Below are 14,372 nucleotides of genomic sequence, written 5' to 3'. Positions count from 1 at the left end.
AAATGGTGATGTTTACACAGATCACAAGAGTCTGAAGTACATATTCACCCAGTCAGAGTTGAACATGAGACAACGAAGATGGTTAGAGTTGATCAAAGATTATGAGTTGGAGATTCATTACCATCCAGGCAAAGCGAACGTAGTGGCAGATGCTTTGAGCAGAAAGAGTCAAGTCAATCTGATGGTCGCTCGTCCGATGCCTTATGAGTTGGCCAAGGAGTTTGACAAGTTGAGTCTCGGATTTCTGAACAATTCACGAGGGGTCACAGTTGAGTTGGAAGCTACCTTAGAGCGCGAAATCAAAGAAGCGCAGAAGAATGATGAGAAAATCAGTGAGATCCGGCGACTGATTCTAGATGGCAGAGGCAAAGATTTTCGAGAGGATGCAGAAGGCGTGATATGGTTCAAAGACCGCTTGTGTGTTCCCAATGTCCAGTCTATTCGGGAGTTGATTCTCAAGGAAGCTCATGAGACGGCCTATTCGATTCACCCTGGCAGTGAGAAGATGTATCAGGATCTGAAAAAGAAATTCTGGTGGTACGGAATGAAGAGGGAAATCGCAGAGCATGTGGCTAGGTGCGATAGTTGCCGAAGAATTAAGGCAGAGCACCAGAGACCTGCTGGATTGTTGCAACCGTTGCAGATCCCTCAGTGGAAATGGGACGAAATTGGTATGGATTTCATAGTCGGATTGCCTCGCACTCGAGCCGGCTACGACTCTATTTGGGTAGTAGTGGACCGCTTGACCAAGTCAGCCCACTTCATACCCGTCAAGACCAACTACAGCAGTGCAGTATTGGCAGAATTGTATATGTCTCGGATCGTTTGTCTTCATGGTGTGCCAAAGAAGATAGTGTCAGACAGAGGAACGCAGTTCACCTCTCATTTCTGGCAGCAGTTGCATGAAGCTTTGGGCACCCATCTGAATTTCAGTTCAGCTTATCACCCGCAGACAGACGGCCAGACCGAAAGGACCAACCAAATTCTTGAAGATATGCTGAGAGCCTGTGCGTTGCAAGATCAGTCCGGATGGGACAAGAGATTGCCTTATGCAGAGTTTTCCTATAACAACAATTACCAGGCCAGTTTGAAGATGTCACCATTTCAGGCGCTCTATGGAAGGAGTTGTAGAACTCCGTTACAATGGGATCAGCCTGGAGAGAAGCAGGTGTTTGGACCAGACATTCTACTTGAAGCCGAAGAGAATATCAAGATGGTCCGAGAGAATCTGAAGGTAGCGCAATCAAGACAGCGAAGCTACGCAGACACAAGGAGAAGAGAGCTGAGTTTCGAAGTCGGAGACTTTGTCTATCTGAAAGTGTCACCGATCAGAGGAGTCAAGAGGTTCGGAGTCAAAGGCAAGCTGGCACCCCGCTACATTGGTCCGTATCAGATTCTTGCAAGACGTGGAGAAGTGGCCTATCAGCTCAGTCTGCCAGAGAATTTGTCAGCTGTGCATGATGTCTTTCATGTGTCTCAGTTGAAGAAGTGCTTGCGGGTGCCAGAAGAGCAGTTGCCAGTGGAAGGTCTTGAGGTCCAGGAGGACTTGACCTACGTTGAGAAGCCAGTGCAGATCCTTGAGGTTGCAGACAGAGTCACCCGAAGGAAGACCATCAGAATGTGCAAAGTCAGATGGAATTATCACTCTGAGGAAGAAGCAACCTGGGAGCGTGAAGATGATCTGATGGCCAAATACCCTGAGCTCTTTGCTAGCCAACCCTGAATCTCGAGGGCGAGATTCTTTTAAGGGGGATAGGTTTGTAACGCCCCGAATTTCGAGTTGAATTTTTTTTCTTTCTTTATCGCTCGCTAAATTCAGGCGTTACCTCCCTTTCTCATTTCTTTTCGCAAAAACCCCACCTATTTCCAATGTTTTCAAGTCATAGGACAATAATAAACCCTAGAGATTTTCTACCTTGTTTGTTGCATCATGTTGGATCACGAGTTTTTGTTGTTTGATTGAGAGAGTTTGGGAATCATACATTCTAGTGATGGATTATGGCGAGAATAGGAAAAAGAATAAATAGAAAACCCTCTTCTTCTTTATCTCGGGCCGTTTCTCCTGCGCGCGGCCCAGTTTGGCCTTCTCTCCCCCCTTCTCTCTTGTTGTGGGCTGGCTCGGCACGGCCCAGCCGCCCTCCTCCCCCTCGCCTTGGGCCGTTCGGCTGGCGCGGCCCAGCCTGGCGCGCAACCGTCCCCCACTCCCCTCCCCGCTTTGGGCCGCTTGGCAGCCCACTCGGCGCGGCCCAGCCGCCTCTGCGCGTGGGCGCGACGTGCGCGTCCGGCTGGTGCGGGCGGGCGGTTTCTGGCCGCCGCCTCTGCGCGCGGGACCCGCCTGGAAGCCGTGGAAAATCGCCTCCTGTTCATCCCCTCCAATCCCGCAGCGTCCGTTTTTCTCTCACCTCGCGCAGCTCGCCCTTCTTGCCTCGCGCCCGTGCAAGATCGCCGCCGCAACGATCGTCGAGGTGAGCTCGTCCCCGTCTTCCCCCTTCCCTTCCCCTTCTTCCCCTCTCTTCTTCCCCGTCGCGCGCGGCGTGTTCTAACCCCGGTCCGCGGCCTCGATCTTCCCTGTCGCGCGCGGCATGGCGCGATGGCGCGCGGCCCGCCCGTTTCTCCGGCTCGGCCCGGCGTTCGCTCCCCTCGCCCTGCGCCCAGCGCGGCGAGCCCGTTGGGGCGCGGCCTCTGCGCGTCCGGCCTCCGGCGCTCGGCCATGGGGCGCGGCCCCTGCGCGTCCGGCCTCCGGCGCTCGGCCATGGAGGCGCGGCCCCTGCGCGCTCGCCTCCCCTTCCCCTTCTTCCCCGCGTCCGTCTGGCTGGCGTGCCCGCCAGCGGCCCCCGGCTCGCCCGGCGCGGCGTGCCCGCCTCAGCCCCGGCTCGGCGTTGCGCGCGGCCGTGGCGGCTTGCCCGCCCGTGGTCGACCCGGCCCCAGCCTTGCGCGCAGCTTGGCGTGGCGTGGCGGCGCAGCTCGCCTGCCCCCAGCTTGGCGTGGCGGCGTAGCTCGCCTGCCCCCAGCTCGGCCGTGGCGGCGCAGCTCGCCTGCTCCCCAGCTCGGCCGCGGTGGCTGGAGTTCGGCCACGGCGCCCCGCCCCGCCCGGCACGGTTTGTTCGCGTGGCTCGGCCGCGACGTCGCGGCGTGGCGTGCTCCCGGGCGTCCCAGCTCGCTCGCGGCAGCCCGCGCGCTTTGCTCGTGGCGGCCTCGTTCACTCGCTCGTGTGTGCGGCAGCGGTCCGCGACCCCGCTCGCTCACTCGCGTAGTCTACTCGCCCGTACAACGCCTAACCATCACGCTTAGCCATTTATCTTTTAGATGGGAATGGTCGCGCTACGATGTTCTTCGCCAATTAAAAGTGTTAGTACTAGTCGAACTGTGTCGAGAAGCGGCAATAATTAGGCATGGGTTACTTATGCTTAGATAATAGCTATCTTTACACTTATGTTTAATGTCTGTTAGTATGACTACATGAAATGTAGTGGCTAAGTTCGTTCTCCCTCTTATCATGAATATAGCGAGTTGTCGAGTATGGTAAGGGTTACGTTATTCTCACTACCTCGAATGGTCGTTAGCGCTAAGCCATATGTCGTGTGTATGATTATGGGTTTCACCTTCTTGTATGGTGTATTGTTTACCTCTCTGTTTTGAAATGTGAATGTATGATTGTGTTCACATAGAGAGCGACCTGGTCGAGGAACCCGAAGAGCTCGCGGGAGAAGCCCCTGGGCAGCAGTCGGTTGGTGGAGGCAAGTGTCCTTTGACCTATCTCTGTCCTATTCATTATTTAATTCACCTCCCGCTTTACACATTTATGCCTAAGGACTGACTAGCTTTTGTTATCCATATCCTTGTTTACCTATATGGGTTGGATTATTATTAGTTAGCTTTATGCTATTGCTCAACTCTAATCAATGAACATGATGAGATTATCTATGATACGCCGTTTTCCCTTCTCTTCTTATGATGTTGTACTTATGGCCTTTAAGGGGGCTCGAGCGGTTTCTCGAGTGCCTCTCCGTAAGGACCTGTTCTATGGATGACCGCCCGGGAAAACAGTGCAACCATGAGGGTGGAATGGGGTGCCCTTAGCTGAATAATTAGAGGATCCGGGGTGTAGTTCGCTTCGCCGTCGTGCCGTCAATGGGGCTCGGTGTATGCGGCTCGCTCTGCCAAGGTTGTTTTGTCCCTTGGGGAGGAGTGCGGTACATTTAGGAAACCTAACGGGCGACTACAGCCCCGGGGAATCTTTGTAAAGGCTACGTAGTGAAACCCTGCCTATTCACCTTGGTAGTGTTTAAGGGTTTGATCGGCCCGAGGCGAGAGGGAATCACGGCTTGTGGGCAAAGTGCACAACCTCTGCAGAGTGTTTGAAAACTGATATATCAGCCGTGCTCGCGGTTATGAGCGGCCAAGGGAGCTCCAGTGATTAGTGATACTTGATCAGAGATACTTTGGTACAGGTGGCTATGAGATCGATGGTTTTGGTTATGACTATGGTGCTGGTAAGTGGTATTCTTTCCGTTTGGAAAGGGTACATCGGGTTAATAACTTGGGTTAATGCTAAAACTTGGCTTTCTACTAGTAAGTAATAATCTGACCAACTAAAAGCAACTGCTTGACTTATCCCCACATACAGCTAGTCCACTACAGCCAAACAGGATACTTGCTGAGTATGTTGATGTGTACTCACCCTTGCTCTACACACCAAACCCCCCCATCCCCAGGTTGTCAGCATTGCAACCACTGCTCAGGCGAAGATGAAGCTGTGGAAGGAGACTTCCAGGAGTTCCAAGACTACGACGAGTTCTAGGTGTGGGTTAGCGGCAACCCCCAGTCGGCTGCCTGTGAAGGCCGCGGTTATCTACGTTTCTTTTCCGCACTTTGATTTATTGTAAGGACTATATGGACGTCTCAGACGTATGATGTAATCGACTATTTCCCTTATTAATACTATTTTGAGCATTGTGCTATGATGAGTCATTTATGTAATCGCTGTGTACGTGAATAACTGATCCTGGCACGTACATGGTTCGCATTCGGTTTACCTTCTAAAACCGGGTGTGACAACATGTGAAGGTTTTGCTTTAGACAAAAATAACAAGAGTTGTGTAAAATGGGCCACTTAACACTACATATCCTAATTAGGGGTGGGTTCTGTCCTAAAGGTTATTTTTGCTGGCATCTAATAGCAATAATAGGCTTTTGTGCCAAAAATCACAGAAAGCTAAGGGATGGTCATTTAGTTATGATTTTCTAAAGTTAAATGTCAAAAAGGCACTTTCTACTACATTGTTATTTGAAAAATGTCAACCAACAGATTTCATATTTTTCCTAAGTTCTTATTAACCAAACATTAGTTATCCCAAGGGTTGGGGTGATTTCACCTTGAGGTTATTTTTGTAGGGTTTTTCTAAGTTCTCCTTGTTTTATTAAGATAAAAGGTATTCTACTTATTTTATACTAAACCAGGGTATGATAGATTTTTCCAGTGAACTATATTGAATAAGTACCCTAACAAAAATAGGGGTGCCCTTTGGTTCATTATTTAAATCACATTTTCTATTTTTCTTAACCTTAAGCATATTGTAAAATAAGGGGTAAAAACTAACTTAATGGAGTGGACAGAGAGATTCAACATTTTTAATTAGGTCAGTAGGTGGACATAGATTTCTCCAAATTTTTCTAACCCTAGTCAAATAATATAACTATTTTTCTTTCTATTATTGAGCTTTTGGCCAAAACTATAATTAAATCAGAGCTTTAAAGTTTTCTATAGTACATAGGGGGTTTTATATTTTTCTTAAGTGGGTTACATTATTTAGAGTCTGTCAAAATTGGTTTGACCAAATTTTGATGAACTAAACAGAAGTTATGAATTTTTAAAGTTTCTGTTCAATTTAAAAACAGATTTAATAAGAGTTTCCTGGAAAAACAGTTTACACCGAGGTCCCTGGGTTTAAACTAAATCAACCCACTCAAATCTACCCCTGAGCCACTATTCCCCTGAGTCGCTGACAGTTCAAAAAGCCCCCTGACCTTCTCTTCCTCTCACCTGCAGTCCCTCCCCCAATGTAAACAGTACCCGCGGGAAAGAAAAGGGTGGCGCGGCTTACCGGCGGCGAGATAGGTCCGGCGAAGGGCAGGGTTGGCTCGGGGAGGCTCTGGCGGTCACAACGATGTACGGCTCGACGGCGGGGATGGCCGGAATTGCTCGGTCCTCGTGCGCAGGCGGGTGTTCTCGTCGGCGGCGAGTGTGCCGGCCAAACCACGGCGACCTATTCTAATCCAACGGCACGGTGAGCTCCCTGGGGTGATGTAGAGGCTATCTGTGCATTGAATCGGAAAATGGCTCAGTGATTTACCCGGTCCACGTGCGCCGGCGGGGGGAAGAACTCCGGCGAGCACGGTTTCGCTATTCCGGTGACGCGGGTCCTCGGTTCAAGCTTGAGTAAGCTTCACGGCCTCACCAGGAAGCTATCTGAAGGCTTGGATCGAACAGAGGATGACAGGAAAGGGGCTGGCCACGGTGGTTGCTCTCGGGCGGCACTGGCGGGTCGCGGGGAGGTCGCCGGAGCTAAGGGCTGGCTCGGGGAAGTCAGGCGAGGTACGGAGGAGGCAACGGGGAAGGCAGCCGAGCACTGGGATGGGCTTTATAGCCGTGGCACGGGCGTGGTCACGGGCGGCCGCGGGCGCATGGGGGTTCGCGTACGGGCGTGCTCTGAGCGCGCCCCCAGGTGTTAGCCCGCGTCGAACACGTGGGAGCTCGCTTCTGCCATGGTTCAACGGCGGATTTGAGCACCATAGCGTGCGTATCTTGGCAAAGTCACTGTGTACGGTCGCTTCCTTGCTCCATATCCTACCTTTTTGCTGTGAGTTCCAAGTCAAGATATGGTCGGGGTAGGGAGATAGAGGTGTGAGAAGTTGGCTGTGTCAGTTAGGTCCAAGCCGAGACAAAAATGGTGCCAAGTCGTGTCAAACGCCCTAGGGTAGGTGTCACCTCTTTCCAGGGCATTCTAGGGTTAATTTGGCGCCACTTTGTCAATTGGGTCAAAGTGTTTTGAATTTTGGATTAAGGTTAACATGTGGGATCTTTGTTGAAGGGTTAGTTTTTAGACTTAGGCAAATTCTGAATTTTCCCTTGTGCTCAACCTTGGGTGAACTTTTTGGGGCTTTTCTGAAATCTTTTTGGGGTCACTTTCTTACTATCATTTGTAGGTTATGAAGTATACTACAACTTTTATATTTGGCCCAAGCTATGATCATAAGGTTTACATGACCTTTTGATCCTAGCTTTAATTAGGGTTCCTATTGCCCAAGAGGGGTTTGCTTTAGGGTTTTGGGAAATCCCCCCCTTGGATGTGCATGACAAGCTAGGGCATGATATCCAAGATGGTTGGCACTTGTTTAGGACCTTGAATTCCAAGTTTGATGTACTTTGCCCAAACCAATTCTCATGTGATAATAGGTTAAAAGGGGTAGCCCTGGGTGGACACCCTGACTAACACCTGGGGTGTTACAGCTGTCCGGTGTGCCAGCGGAGCAACGACTACTTCGCGCCAATGGTCATCTGCAGAGAACATTAAATGTGTTACAGTGCCTGCAGAAGTCAGAGCAGCGCCAGAAGGTGCACCGGACAGTGAACAGTGTCTGTCCGGTGCATCACCGGACTGTCCGGTGGCCCAGAAGTCAGAAGCTCCAATGGTCAAACCCTAACGGTCGGGTGACGTGGCTGGCACACCGGACAGTGTCCGGTGACGCACCGGACTGTCCGGTGGCGCACCGGACTGTCCGGTGCGCCATGCGGCAGTAGCCTCCACCAACGGCTCCTTTGGTGGTTGGGGCTATAAATACCCCCAACCACCCACCATTCATTGCATCCAAGTTTTCAGCCTTCACACCTCATACAAGAGCTATAGCATTCAATACAAGACACAACCAAGAGATCAAATCCTCTCCCAAGTCCAAAGATCATTCCAATCAAATAGTGACTAGTGAGAGAGACAATTGTGTTCTTTTGAGCTCTTGCGCTTGGATTGCTTTTCTTCTTCCTTCTTTCTTGATTTCAACTCAATTGTAACCAAGGCAAGAGACACCAATTGTGTGGTGGTCCTTGTGGGGACTTAGTGTCCCGTTTGATTGAGAAGAGAAGCTCACTCGGTCTAAGTGACCATTTGAGAGAGGGAAAGGGTTGAAAGAGACCTGGTCTTTGTGACCACCTCAACGGGGAGTAGGTTTGCAAGAACCGAACCTCGGTAAAACAAATCACCGTGTTCATCCACTTTATTTCTTTGTTGATTTGTTTTCCCTGTCTTTTGGACTCGACTTTAATTCTAACGCTAACCCCGGCTTGTAGTGTGTGCTTAAGTTTATAAATTTCAGATTTCCCTATTCACCCCCCTCTAGGCGACTTTCAATTGGTATCAGAGGCCGGTACTTCATTAGAGCCTAACCACTCAAAGTGATGTCGGGAGATCACACCAAGAAGGAGATGGTGACCGGCGAGAAGCCCGCCACAATCCACGGGAAGGCTCCATCAAGGGAGTCCGGTAACAAAAAGAAGGAGGGATCCCCTTCACGCATTAGGACGCACAAGAGTGGCGAAAAGAAGAAGAAAATGAAGAAAGTGGTCTACTACGAGACCGACTCTTCATCGCCCTCTACATCGGGATCCGACGCCGCGTCCATCACTTCTAAGCGCCAAGAGCGCAAGAAGTATAGTAAGACCCCCCTACGCTACCCTCGCATTCCTAGACATACTCCATTACTTTCGGTCCCATTAGGCAAATCACCAACATTTAACGGTGAAGATTATTCTAGGTGGAGTGATATGATAAGATATCACCTAACCTCACTCCACAAAAGCATATGGGATGTTGTTGAGTTTGGAGTACAGGTACCATCCGTAGGGGATGAAGATTATGATGAGGATGAGGTGGCCCAAATCGAGCACTTCAACTCCCAAGCAACTACTATACTCCTCACCTCTCTAAGTCGAGAGGAGTATAATAAGGTGCAAGAGTTGAAGAGCTCCAAAGAGATTTGGGACGTACTCAAGACCGCGCACGAAGGAGATGAGGTGACCAAAATCACCAAGCGAGAAACGATCGAGGGGGAGCTCGGTCGCTTCATGCTTCACCAAGGGGAGGAGCCACAAGCAATGTACAACCGGCTCAAGACCTTGGTAAACCAAGTGCGCAACCTCAGGAGAACACAATGAGATGACCATGAAATGGTCAAGGTTATTCTTAGATCCCTCGTATTTCTTAACCCTACTCAAGTTCAATTAATCCGTGGTGATCCAAGATATAAACTAATGTCTCCCGAGGAAGTGATAGGAAAATTTGTGAGCTTTGAATTGATGATCAAAGGCTCAAAGAAAATCATCGAGCAAGGCGCCTCCTCCGTACCCAAGGCACAACCCGTCGCATTTAAGGCGACAGAGGAAAAGAAAGAAGACTCTACACGAAGTAGGGTCCTCATCGACGCCTCCAAGCTCGACAACGAGGAAATGGCGCTCATCATCAAGAGCTTCCGCCAAATCCTCAAGCAAAGGAGGGAGAAGGACTACAAGCCCCGCTCCAAGAAAGTTTGCTACAAGTGTGGTAAGCCCGGTCATTTTATTGCAAAATGTCCATTATCAAGTGATAGTGACAGGGGCGGCGACAAGAAGGGAAAGAGAAGAGAAAAGAAGAGGTTCTACAAGAAGAAGGGCGGCGATGCCCACGTTTGCCGGGAGTGGGACTCCGACGAGAGCTCCACCGACTCCTCCTCCGACGAGGACGCCACAAACATCACCGTCGCCAAGGGCCTTCTCTTCCCCAATGTCGGCCACAAGTGCCTCATGGCAAAGGACGACAAAATGAAGAAGGTAAAATCTAGATCCTCCACTAAATATGCAACATCTAGTGATGAGGCTAGCTCTAGTGATGATGAGGATGATTTATTGACACTTTTTGCCAACCTAAACATGCAACAAAAGGAGAAATTAAATGAATTGATTAGTGCTATTCATGATAAGGATGAACTCTTAGATAGCCAAGAGGACTTCCTTATTAAGAAAAACAAAAAGCATGTTAAGGTTAAAAATGCTTATGCTCTAGAGGTAGAAAAATGTGAAAAATTAACTAGTGAGCTAAGCACTTGCCATGACACTGTTTCTAACCTTAGAATTGAGAATGCTAATTTGATTGCTAATGTTGAGAAATCAAATATTTGTGATGATTCAATTGCCAATCTTAGAAAAGATAATGCTAGTTTAATTGCTAAGATTGAAAAATTGAATGCATCCCTTGCTAGCCTTAGAAATGAGAATGAAAAATTAACTGCTAAGGCTAAAGACTTAGATGTTTGCAATGCTTCTATTTCCAATCTTAGAGATGAGAACGCCATTTTGCATGCTAAGATTGTTGAACTAAAAACTTGCAAACCCTCTACATCTACCGTTGAGCATGTTACAATTTGCACTAGATGTAGAGACATTAATATTGATGCTATTCATGATCACTTAGCTTTAATTAAGAAACAAAATGATCACATAGCTCAACTTAGTGCCAAAATTAATGAGCATGACTTAGAAAATGAAAAATTTAAATTTGCTAGAAGCATGCTCTATAGTGGGAGACGCCCTGGCATTAAGGATGGCATTGGCTTCCAACAGGGAGACAATGTCAAGCCTAATGCCCCTCCTAAAAGATTGTCCAACTTTGTTAAGGGCAAGGCTCCCATGGTTCAGGATAACAAGGGTTACATTTTATACCCTGCCGGTTATCCTGAACACAAAATTAGGGGAATTCACTCTAGGAAGTCTCACTCTGGCCCTAATCATGCTTTTATGTATAAGAGTGAGGCATCTAGTTCTAGGAAATCAACCCATGCTAAATTGCCTAAGAAGAAAACTCCTATAGCATCAAATGAACCTAATATTTCATTTAATACTTTTGATGCTTCCTATGTGCTCACTAACAAATCAGGCAAAGTAGTTGCCAAATATGTTGGGGGCAAACACAAGGGGTCAAAGACTTGTGTTTGGGTACCCAAGGTGCTTGTTTCTAATGTGAAAGGACCGAAGACCGTTTGGGTACCTAAGAACAAGGCCTAAATTTGTTTTGTAGGTTTATGCATCTGGGGGCTCAAGTTGGATCATCGATAGCGGGTGCACAAACCACATGACAGGGGAGAAAAAGATGTTCTCCTCCTATGAGAAAAACCAAGATCCCCAAAGAGCTATCACATTCGGGGATGGAAATCAAGGTTTGATCAAAGGACTTGGTAAAATTGCTATATCTCCTGACCATTCTATTTCCAATGTTTTTCTCGTAAATTCTTTAGATTACAATTTGCTTTCTGTTTCTCAATTATGCAAAATGGGCTACAACTGTCTTTTTACGGATATAGGTGTTACTGTCTTTAGAAGAAGCGATGATTCAGTAGCATTTAAGGGAGTGTTAGAGGGTCAGCTATACTTAGTAGATTTTGATAGAGCTGAACTCGACACTTGCTTAATTGCTAAGACTAACATGGGTTGGCTCTGGCACCGCCGACTAGCCCATGTTGGGATGAAGAATCTTCATAAGCTTCTAAAGGGAGAGCACATTTTGGGACTAACCAATGTTCATTTTGAGAAAGACAAGGTATGTAGCACATGTCAAGCAGGAAAGCAAGTTGGTGTTCATCATCCACACAAGAACATCATGACGACCGACAGGCCGCTTGAGCTACTCCACATGGACCTATTCGGCCCGATAGCTTACATAAGCATCAGCGGGAGTAAGTATTGTCTTGTAATAGTGGATGATTATTCTCGCTTCACTTGGGTGTTCTTTTTGCAGGAAAAATCTCAAACCCAAGAGACATTAAAGGGATTCTTGAGACGGGCTCAAAACGAGTTCGGCTTAAGGATCAAAAAGATTAGAAGCGACAACGGGACGGAGTTCAAGAACTCACAAATCGAAAGCTTTCTTGAGGAGGAGGGCATCAAGCATGAGTTCTCTTCTCCCTACACACCACAACAAAATGGTGTAGTAGAGAGAAATAATAGAACTCTATTGGACATGGCAAGGACCATGCTTGATGAGTACAAGACTTCGGATCGATTTTGGGCCGAGGCGGTCAACACCGCTTGCTACGCCATCAACCGGTTATATCTTCACCGAATCCTCAAGAAGACATCTTATGAACTCCTAACCGGTAAAAAGCCCAATGTCTCATATTTTAGAGTCTTTGGTAGCAAATGCTTTATTCTTGTCAAAAGAGGTAGAAAATCTAAATTTGCTCCTAAGGCTGTAGAAGGCTTTTTACTTGGTTATGATTCAAACACAAGGGCATATAGAGTCTTTAACAAGTCCACTGGACTAGTTGAAGTTTCTTGTGACATTGTGTTTGATGAGACTAACGGCCCTCAAGTAGAGCAAGTTGATCTTGATGAGCTAGATGATGAAGAGGCTCCATGTGTCGCGCTAAGGAACATGTCCATTGGGGATGTGTGTCCTAAGGAATTCGAAGAGCCTCCACATGCACAAGATCAACCATCTTCCTCAATGCAAGCATCTCCACCAACTCAAGATGGGGATCAAGCTCAAGATAATGATGATGAAGATCAAGAGGAGCCACCTCAAGAGGAGGACAATGATCAAGGGGGAGATGCAAATGATCAAGACAAGGAGGATGAACAAGATCCAAGGCTGCCACACCCAAGAGTCCACCAAGAAATCCAACGAGATCACCCCGTGAACACCATCCTCGACGACATTCATAAGGGGGTAACCACTCGATCTCGTGTTGCTCATTTTTGCGAACATTACTCTTTTGTTTCCTCTATCGAGCCACACAGGGTAGAGGAAGTGAAAGGGAATTAGGCTTACACCTATTTCCTAATTGATTTTGGTGGTTGAATTGCCCAACGCAAATAATTGGACTAACTAGTTTGCTCTAGTCTATAAGTTCTACAGGTGCCAAAGGTTCACAATAAGCCAATAAAAAGACCAAGAAAATGGTTCAAACAAGAGAGCAAAGGGACAACCGAAGTGCTCCCTGGTCTGGCGCACCGGACAGTGTCCGGTGCACCAGGGGACTCCAAGCTGAACTCCTCACCTTCGGGAATTCTCAGAGGCGCTTCGCTATAACTCACCGGACTGTCCGGTGAACCACAGTGTCCGGTGCCCCAAGGGAGAGCGACTCTGAACTCGCCAGCTTCGGGAATCCGCTCCGCTAAAATTCACCGGACTGTCCGGTGTGACAGCGGAGCAACGGCTACTTCACACGCAACGGTCGACTGCAACGCATTAAATGCGCGCCTGCGCGCGCAGAGGAGCAGAGCACGCGCGGGTGGCGCACCGGACAGCCTACAGGGCCTGTCCGATGCACCACCGGACAGCCAGGTGGGCCCACAAGTCAGAGCTCCAACGGTCGGAACCCAACGACCAGTTGACGTGGCTGGCGCACCGGACAGTGTCCGGTGGCGCACCGGACTGTCCAGTGCGCCCGTCGACAGCAGCCTCCACCAACGGTCAAGTTTGGTGGTTGGGGCTATAAATACCACAACCACCCCCACATTCAAGTCATCCAAGTTTCTACACTTCTACACCTTACAAGAGCTATAGCATTCAATACAAGACACACCAAAGAGATCAAATCCTCTCCCAACTCCATAAAGCTTTAGTGATTAGAGAGAGTGATTTGTTGTGTTCATTTGAGCTCTTGTGCTTGGATTGCTTCTTTTCTTTCTCATTCTTCCTGTGATCAAACTCAATTGTAACCAAGGCAAGAGACACCAATTGTGTGGTGGTCCTTGCGGGAACTTAGTGCTCCGTTTGATTGAGAAGAGAAGCTCACTCGGTCTAAGTGACCGTTTGAGAGAGGGAAAGGGTTGAAAGAGACCCGGTCTTCGTGACCACCTCAACGGGGAGTAGGTTTGCAAGAACCGAACCTCGGTAAAACAAATCATCGTGTATCGCTCTTTATTTGCTCACGATTTGTTTTGCGCCCTCTTTCTCGGACTCGTTTATATTTCTAACGCTAACCAGGCTTATAGTTGTGCTTAAGTTTATAAATTTCAGATTCGCCCTATTCACCCCCCCTCTAGGTGACTTTCAATTGGTATCAGAGCCCGGTGCTTCATTAGAGCCTAACCGCTCGAAGTGATGTCGGGAGATCACGCCAAGAGGGAGATGGAGACCGGCGACAAGCCCGCTACAAGCCACGGGAAGGCTTCATCGGAAGAGTCCCGCAACAAAGGGAAAGGGAAGGAGAAGAAATCCCCTTCACACAAGTCGCGTTGGAGCGGTGACATGAAGACGAAGATGAGGAAGGTGGTCTACTACGAGACCGACTCCTCGTCACCATCCACCTCCGGCTCCGACACGCCGTCCGTAACTTCTAAGAGC

This window comes from Zea mays, chromosome 10 (genome assembly GCF_902167145.1).
Source record: "Zea mays cultivar B73 chromosome 10, Zm-B73-REFERENCE-NAM-5.0, whole genome shotgun sequence".
NCBI lineage: Eukaryota > Viridiplantae > Streptophyta > Magnoliopsida > Poales > Poaceae > Zea > Zea mays.
Note: the sequence above shows the minus strand (reverse complement) of the source record.